General features: G+C 43.9%; 1 long non-coding RNA gene across 1 annotated transcript; it reads left to right on the forward strand.

The window, feature by feature from the left end:
* Positions 1-441: 441 nt before the first annotated feature.
* LOC121629126 lies at positions 442-4,663 on the forward strand. Its single transcript, XR_006008337.1, has 3 exons — positions 442-470; positions 4,166-4,293; positions 4,575-4,663. It is a non-coding gene; the product is annotated as an uncharacterized LOC121629126 (long non-coding RNA).
* The last annotated feature ends 3,956 nt before the right edge of the window (positions 4,664-8,619 follow it).

An 8,619-nucleotide genomic window follows, 5' to 3' on the forward strand; every position in this document is an offset into this window, starting at 1 on the left:
AATCGGTTATGATGTGGATCAGGTGTGATGTGAATTAGGTGTGATGTGGCTGAGATCTGATGTGACTCAGGTCTGATGTGAAACAGGTGTGATGTGGATCAGGTGTGAAGAGAATCACGTGTGTTGTGGACCAGGTGTGTCGTGGATCAGGTGTGTCGTGGATCAGGTGGATCAGGTGTGATTTGGATCAGGTGTAATATGAATCAGGTGTTATGTGACTCAGGTGTGACGTGGATCAGGTGTGATGTGAATCAGTTATAATGTGGATGAAGGGTGATGTGAATCAGGTGTGATGTGAATCATGTCTGATGTGAATCAGGTGTGATGTGACTCAGGTGTGATGTGAATCAGGTGTGTCGTGGATCAAATGTGATCTGAATGAAGTGTGATGTAAATCAGGCGTGATTTGGATCAAGTGTTATGTGAATCAGTTATGATGTGGATCAGGTGTGATGTGAATCAGGTGTGATGTGGCTGAGGTGTGATGTGAAACAGGTGTGATGTGGATCAGGTGTGATCTGAATCAGATGTGATGTGGACCAGGTGTGATGTGAATCAGTCATGATGTGAATCAGGTGTGATGTGTATCAGGTGTGATGTGAATCAGGAGTGATGTGAATCAGTTGTGATGTGGCTCAGGTGTGATGTGAATCAGGTGTATCGTGGATCAGGTGTGATGTGAATCAGATGTGATGTGGACCAGGTGTGATGTGAATCAGTCATCATGTGGCTCAGGTGTGATGTGGATCAGGTGTGATGTGAATCAGGAGTGATCTGAATCAGGTGATATGTGGCTCAGGTGTGACGTGGCTCAGGTGTGATATGGCTGAGGTGTGATGTGAATCAGGTGTGATATGGCTGAGGTGTGATGTGAATCAGGTGTGATGTGAATAAGGTGTGATGTGGTCAGATCTGGTGTGGATCAGGTGGATCAGGTGTGTCGTGGATCAGGTGGATCAGGTGTGATTTGATTCAGCTATAATGTGGATCAGGGGTGATGTGAATTACATGTGATGCGGCTGAGGTGTGATATGAATCAGGTGTTATGTGAATCAGGTGTGATGTGGATAAGGTGTGATGTGGATCAGGTTTGATGTGAATCAGGAGTGATGTTAATCAGGTGTGATGTGGCTCAGGTGTGATGTGGATCAGGTGTGATGTGGCTGAGGTGGGATGTGAATCAGGTGTGATGTGGATCAGGTGTGATGTGTATCAGGTGTGTCGTGTATTAGGTGTGATGTGGATCAGGTGTGTTTTGAATCAGCAGTGATGTGAATCAGGTGTGATGTGACTCAGGTGTGATGTAAATCAGGTGTGTCGTGCATCACGTGTGATGTGAATCAATTGTGATGTAAATCAAGTGTGATTTGGATCAGGTGAGATGTGAATCAGTTATGATGTAGATCAGGTGTGATATGAATCAGGTGTGATGTGGCTGAGGTGTGATATGGATCTTGTGTGATCTGAATCAGGAGTTATGTGAATCAGGTGTGATGTGACTCAGGTGTGATGTAAATCAGGTGTGTCGTGGATCACGTGTGATGTGAATCAATTGTGATGTAAATCAAGTGTGATTTGGATCAGGTGAGATGTGAATCAGTTATGATGTGGATCAGGTGTGATGTGAATCAGAATCAGAATCAGAAATCAGAAAGACTTCATTGTCATTGTAAACCAGAGCATACAATGAGATTAGGGGGTGCTACTCTTTATGGTGTTTGCATCAAATAAAAGAATATTCAAAATGTTAAAAATGAAGGCAAGTGAGGAAATAAATAGAAATAAAATACTTAAACTAAATATAAATATGGTAAGTACTGAAAAGCAGATATATACATATATTTACAATTGAATGTATTGCACTTAGAGTACTCATATTGCACAACGCAGAGCTACGAGCCGCCGCACTACTGCTCGCCGCCATCTTTAGTTTCAGGTGTGATGTGGCTGAGGTGTGATGTGAATCAGGTGTGATGTGAATCAGGTGTGATGTGAATCAGATGTGATGTGGATCATGTGTGATGTGAAACAGGTGTGATGTGGATCAGGTGTGAAGTGAATCATGTGTGATGTAAATCAGATGTGATGTGGATCAGGTGTTGTGGATGAGGTGTGTCGTGGATCATATGTGATGTAGATCAGGTGTAATATGGATCAGGTGTGATGTGGATCAGGTGTGTCGTGTATCAGGTGTGATGTGGATCAGGTGTGTTGTGGATGAGGTGTGTCGTGGATCATGTGTGATGTGGATCAGGTGTGATATGGATCAGGTGTGATGTGGATCAGGTGTGATGTGGATCAGGTTTGTCGTGTATCAGGTGTTATGTGGATCAGGTGTGTTGTGGATGAGGTGTGTCGTGGATGAGGTGTGATGGGCTCAAGTGTGATGTGAATCAGGTGTAATGTGGATCAGGTGTGTTGTGGATCAGGTGTGATGTGGATCACGTGTGGTTTTGTGATGTGGATCAGATGTGATGTGGATCATGTGTGATGTGAAACAGGTGTGATGTGGATCAGATGTGAAGTGAATCATGTGTGTAGTGGACCAGGTGTGGTGTGGATCAGGTGTGATGGGGCTCAGTTGTGATGTGGATCAGTTGTGATGTGACTCAGGTGTGATGTGAATCAGGTGTGATGTGGCTCAGGTGTGATGTGAATCAGGTGTAAAGTAGTTCAGATGTAATGTTGTCAGATATGGTGTGGATCAGGTGGATCAGGTGTGTCGTGGATCAGCTTTGTCGTGTATCAGGTGTTATGTGGATGAGGTGTGTTGTGGATGAGGTGTGTCGTGGATCAGGTGTGATGTGGCTCAAGTGTGATGTGAATCAGGTGTAATGTGGATCAGGTGTGTTGTGGATCAGGTGTGATGTGGATCAGGTGTATTTTGAATCAGGAGTGATGTGAATCAGGTGTGATGTGACTCAGGTGTGATGTGAATCAGGTGTGTTGTGGATCACGTGTGATGTGAATCAAGTGTGATGTAAATCAGGTGTGATTTCGATCAGGTGAGATGTGAATCAGTTATGATGTGGATCAGGTGTGATGTGAATCAGGTGTGTTGTGGCTGTGGTGTGATATGGATCTTGTGTGATGTGAATCATGTTTGATGTGGATCAGGTTTGATGTGAATCAGGAGTGATGTTAATCAGGTCTGTTGTGGCTCAGGTGTGATTTGGATCATGTCTGATGTGAATCAGTTATGATGTCGATCAGGTGTGATGTGAATCAGGTGTGATGTGGATCAGGTGTGATATGAATCAGCTGTGATGTGAATCAGGTGTGATGTGGCTGAGGTCTGATGTGAATCATGTGTGGTGTGAATCAGATGTGATGTGCATCATGTGTGATGTGAAACAGGTGTGATGTCGCTCAGGTGTGAAGTGAATCAGGTGTGTAGTGGACCAGGTGTGGTGTGTATCAGGTGTGATGTGGCTCAGGTGTGATGTGGATTGGATGTCATGTGAATCAGGAGTGATGTAAATCAGGTGTGATGTTGCTCAGGTGTGCTGTTAATCAGGTGTAAAGTAGACCAGATGTAATATGATCAGATGTGGTGTGGATCACGTGGATCAGGCGTGTCGTGGATCAGGTGTGATGTGGATCAGGTGTGATGTGGATCAGGTGTGATGTGGATCAGTTGTGTTGTGAATCAGGTGTGCCGTGGATCAGGTGTGATGTGGATCAGATGTAATGTGTTCAGATGTGGTGTGGATCAGGTGGATCAGATGTAATGTAGATAAGATGTGATGTGGACCAGGTGTGATGTGGATCAGTTGTGATGTGGATCAGGTGCGATTTCAATCAGGTGTGTTGTGGTTCAGGTGTGATGTGAATCAGGTAGGATGTAAATAAGGTGTGATGTGGCTCAGGTGTGATGTGTATCAGGCGTGATGTGAATCATGAGTGATGCGAATCCGGTGTGATTTGAATCAGGTGTGTCATGGATCACGTGTGATGTGAATCAAGTGTGATGTAAATCAGGTGTGATTTGGATCAGGTGAGATGTGATTCAGTTATGATGTGGATCAGGTGTGATGTGAATCAGGTGTGATGTGGCTGAGGTTTGATGTAGATCATGTTTGATGTGAATCATTTGTGATGTGAATCAGGTGTGATGTGATCAGATATGGTGTGGATCAGGTGGATCAGGTGTGTCGTGGATCAGGTGGATCAGGTGTGATTTGGATCAGGTGTAATATGAATCAGGTGTTATGTGACTCAGGTGTGACGTGGATCAGGTGTGATGTGAATCAGTTATAATGTGGATGAAGGGTGATGTGAATCAGGTGTGATGTGAATCAGGTGTGATGTGGATCACGTGTGATGTGGATCAGGTCTGATGTGAATCAGGTGTGATGTGGCTGAGGTGTGATGTGAATCAGGTGTGATGTGAATCAGGTGTGATGTGAATCGGTTATGATGTGGATCAGGTGTGATGTGAATTAGGTGTGATGTGGCTGAGATCTGATGTGACTCAGGTCTGATGTGAAACAGGTGTGATGTGGATCAGGTGTGAAGAGAATCACGTGTGTTGTGGACCAGGTGTGTCGTGGATCAGGTGTGTCGTGGATCAGGTGGATCAGGTGTGATTTGGATCAGGTGTAATATGAATCAGGTGTTATGTGACTCAGGTGTGACGTGGATCAGGTGTGATGTGAATCAGTTATAACGTGGATGAAGGGTGATGTGAATCAGGTGTGATGTGGCTGAGGTGTGATGTGAATCAGGTGTGATGTGAATCAGGTGTGATGTGAATCGGTTATGATGTGGATCAGGTGTGATGTGAATTAGGTGTGATGTGGCTGAGATCTGATGTGACTCAGGTCTGATGTGAAACAGGTGTGATGTGGATCAGGTGTGAAGAGAATCACGTGTGTTGTGGACCAGGTGTGTCGTGGATCAGGTGTGTCGTGGATCAGGTGGATCAGGTGTGATTTGGATCAGGTGTAATATGAATCAGGTGTTATGTGACTCAGGTGTGACGTGGATCAGGTGTGATGTGAATCAGTTATAATGTGGATGAAGGTTGATGTGAATCAGGTGTGATGTGAATCATGTCTGATGTGAATCAGGTGTGATGTGACTCAGGTGTGATGTGAATCAGGTGTGTCGTGGATCAAATGTGATCTGAATGAAGTGTGATGTAAATCAGGCGTGATTTGGATCAGGTGAGATGTGAATCAGTTATGACGTGGATCAGGTGTGATGTGAATGAGGTGTGATGTGGCTGAGGTGTGATTTGAGACAGGTGTGATGTGGGTCAGGTGTGAAGTGAATCATGTGTGATGTGGATCAGGAGTGTTGTGGACCAGGTGTGATGTGAATCAGGCATGATGTGGCTCAGGTGTGAAGTAAATCAGGTGTGATGTGTTTCAGGTGTGATGTGGCTCAGGTGTGATGTGAATCAGGTGTGACGTGGATGGGGTGTGACGTGAACCAGTTATAATGTGGATCAGGTGTGATGTGAATCAGGTGTAATGTGGCTGAGGTGTGATTTGGATCAGGTGTGATGTGGATAAGGTGTGATGTGAATCAGATGTGATGTGGACCAGGTGTGATGTGAATCAGTCATGATGTGGCTCAGGTGTGATGTGAATCAGGTGTGATGTGGCTCAGGTGTGATTTGGATCAGGTGAGATGTGATTCAGTTATGATGCGCACATCACACCTGATCCATATCTCACCTGATCCACATCACACATGATCCATGACACACCTGATTCACCACCTGATCCACATCACATCTGATCCACATCACACCTGATCCACATCACTCCTGATCCACAACCAACCTGATCCACATCACAACTGATTCACATCACACCTGAGCCACATCACACCTGATCCACGACACACATCATCCACAACACACCTGAGCCATGACACACCTGATTTTCCACCTGTTTCACATCACACCTGATCCACATCACACCTGATTCACATCACACCTGATCCACATTATAACTGATTCACGTCACACCCGATCCAAGTCACACCTGATTCACATCACATCAGCGTGGAGCTGGCACAAGGGAAAAGAGGTTAAAATTTTTAATCGTTTGTAAGAAATGAAAGCAGATATAATATTACTCCAAGAGACTCATTTATCAAACTCAACAATAGATCTTCTCTCAACAACCCAGTTTCCACACGTGTATTCAGCTTGTTATAATTCTAGGCAGAGAGGAGTAGCAACTCTTATTAATAGAAGGTTAAATTTTGATATAGATAATACAATCATAGATCCAGAAGGCAGATTTATAATAGTTACATTATCTATTAAAAATGTTAAGTTATGTATCGCAAATATATCTGGTCCAAATGTAGATGATCCTCCTTCTTTCACTCCCTCTTCGCCTCTATGGTCACTCAGATAACACATTAATTATAGGAGGTGATTTTAACATTATACTGGACAAACAAAGTACCACAGGAGCTCATTGAGTCTGGAAATCCTCAGAAACTGTAAAACATGAAGGATTTTGGTCTCTGTGATGCTTGGCGCTCTCACCATCCCACACTAAGAGAATACACCTTCTTCTCTTCAGTTCACCATTCCTATTCTAGATTAGATTATTTCTTAACTAGCAGCTCGCTGATGAATGACATGTCAGAAATCAGAATCCATCCATTAGCATTAGTGATCACGCACCAGTATCATTCACTCTGAGAAGTAAGAGCAATAAACCAGCAACTAGAAACTGGAGATTTAATACGTCATTACTCAAAGATCCTGAGTTTATCAGCTACTTTAAAAGAGAATGGTCCTTATATCTAGAAAATAACGACTTGCCAGAAACTTCAGCGTGTGTTCTTTGGGAAGCAGGAAAAGCAGTAATGAGAGGAAAATAATTTCCTTTTCTTCTCATAAGAAAAAGAAGGAAACTTTGAGAATTTCAGAGTTAGAACTCAGAATTAAATCCTTAGAGGAGCTTACCATGTCTCCCCAGAAGAACACACACTAAATGCTATAAGGAAAGCTAAACTTGAACTTAATGAAATAATAGATAAAAAGACGCAATTCTTGGTCTGCTTCTCGACCCTGACAAGATAAATAACACTTTAGTCGGCGAACTCCAAGAAGCTCTCCAGCATATGCCCAACAATAAAGCTCCAGGTCCAGATGGTTACCCAGCAGAATTCTACAAAGAATTCTGGACAATGCTGGCACCCACTTTCTACAATATGATATTAGAAATAAGGGAAAAACAAAAAATACCTTCAAATATGAACCTAGCCAATATTACTCTACTATTAAAACCAGGTAAAGACCCGACATTTCCATCCAGTTACCGTCCAATTTCATTAATAAATGTAGATCTCAAAATAATTAGCAAAGCTTTGGCCAGAAGAATAGAAAAAATAACCCCTCTAATAATACATCCTGACCAAACAGGCTTTATTAAAGGTAGATATTCCTCTACTAACATGCGTAGATTAATTAACATCATAGATTATTCTACTCTACATAATCTGGAATCTACAGTCATTTCTTTAGATGCAGAAAAAGCAAAGCATCTAAATTTTTATGGAAAAACAAGCCATCACGTATCAGTCTAAAAACTTTACAACAGACTAAAGATAGAGGCGGATTGGAGCTGCCCAACTTTAATCATGTTTTCTTAGCTAACAAGCTGCAGTATATCTCCAAATGGCTTAAACCTAGCGGTCTGGATGAATCATGGTTAGATGTAGAGCAAGCATTGTGTGAGGATCTGGTTATCTCTGACCTGCCATTCATCAGCTCAACCATCAGTGTGGTCTATGATTAACTGATAGGCTGTTGTTGCTTCATATGTGCAAAATGGAAGCTATGTCGTTTCTGGGACTTGCATGAACTATGGGCAAAGTTTTTTTTTCTCTCTCTCTCTCTCTGTAATAAAAACACCTGTGCGGTATCTTTACCTGGAAACAGGTGGTTCTCAGTAGGATTGGACTCCAATTACTGGTTAGTGACAGCCAGGTGGGAGCAATCGGAACACGAGGGGTGGCATTGCATGGATCCTATAAGAAAAAAGGCAGCAGGGCTGAGCCAGGAGATTTCCAGACGGGGAAAAGGCTGATGGCGGCGGGCTCCAGGACTGGATAATCCGGCGCGCTCTAAGTATATCTTGAAGGAATGTATGTTCGCCTAGCGGCGTCGATGTGTGGATGTTATCTCGCTTTGCTGTGCCTTATGCACACTGTACCTGTTTTTGTCTGACAGCTGCTGTGGGCCACTTGGAATCTACGGGAGATGTTTTGGGGAGGACATTGATCAACGTGGGAGATCCGTGGGTTCTTTGCTTCACTGACAGTGGGGCAGAACCGGTTACTGTGCGCCGTGTGGAAGCTTCTGTAGGCTCCGACGTTACGGTTGGTCTGAAGCCTGAGCACCGCAGGTCGCGGGGAATCCCCTGTGGGGTCTGACTTCACGCCGGGATCCCCCTTCTGGAATAAAGAAGGAACTAAGGAAGGGCCAAGTCACAAAAGCCCATCCTAAAAACTGAGTCCAGAACCGTGGTCTGACTGGGCTAGCTCCCGCCTACCGTTCAGAGCTTCGCTCTGTTCATGTTCCAAGCGAGGCAACGAGGTCAGCATATCAAATGTTAGACGTCCCGAGATCACGGCTGAAAACTG

This window comes from Melanotaenia boesemani, chromosome 18 (genome assembly GCF_017639745.1).
Source record: "Melanotaenia boesemani isolate fMelBoe1 chromosome 18, fMelBoe1.pri, whole genome shotgun sequence".
NCBI lineage: Eukaryota > Metazoa > Chordata > Actinopteri > Atheriniformes > Melanotaeniidae > Melanotaenia > Melanotaenia boesemani.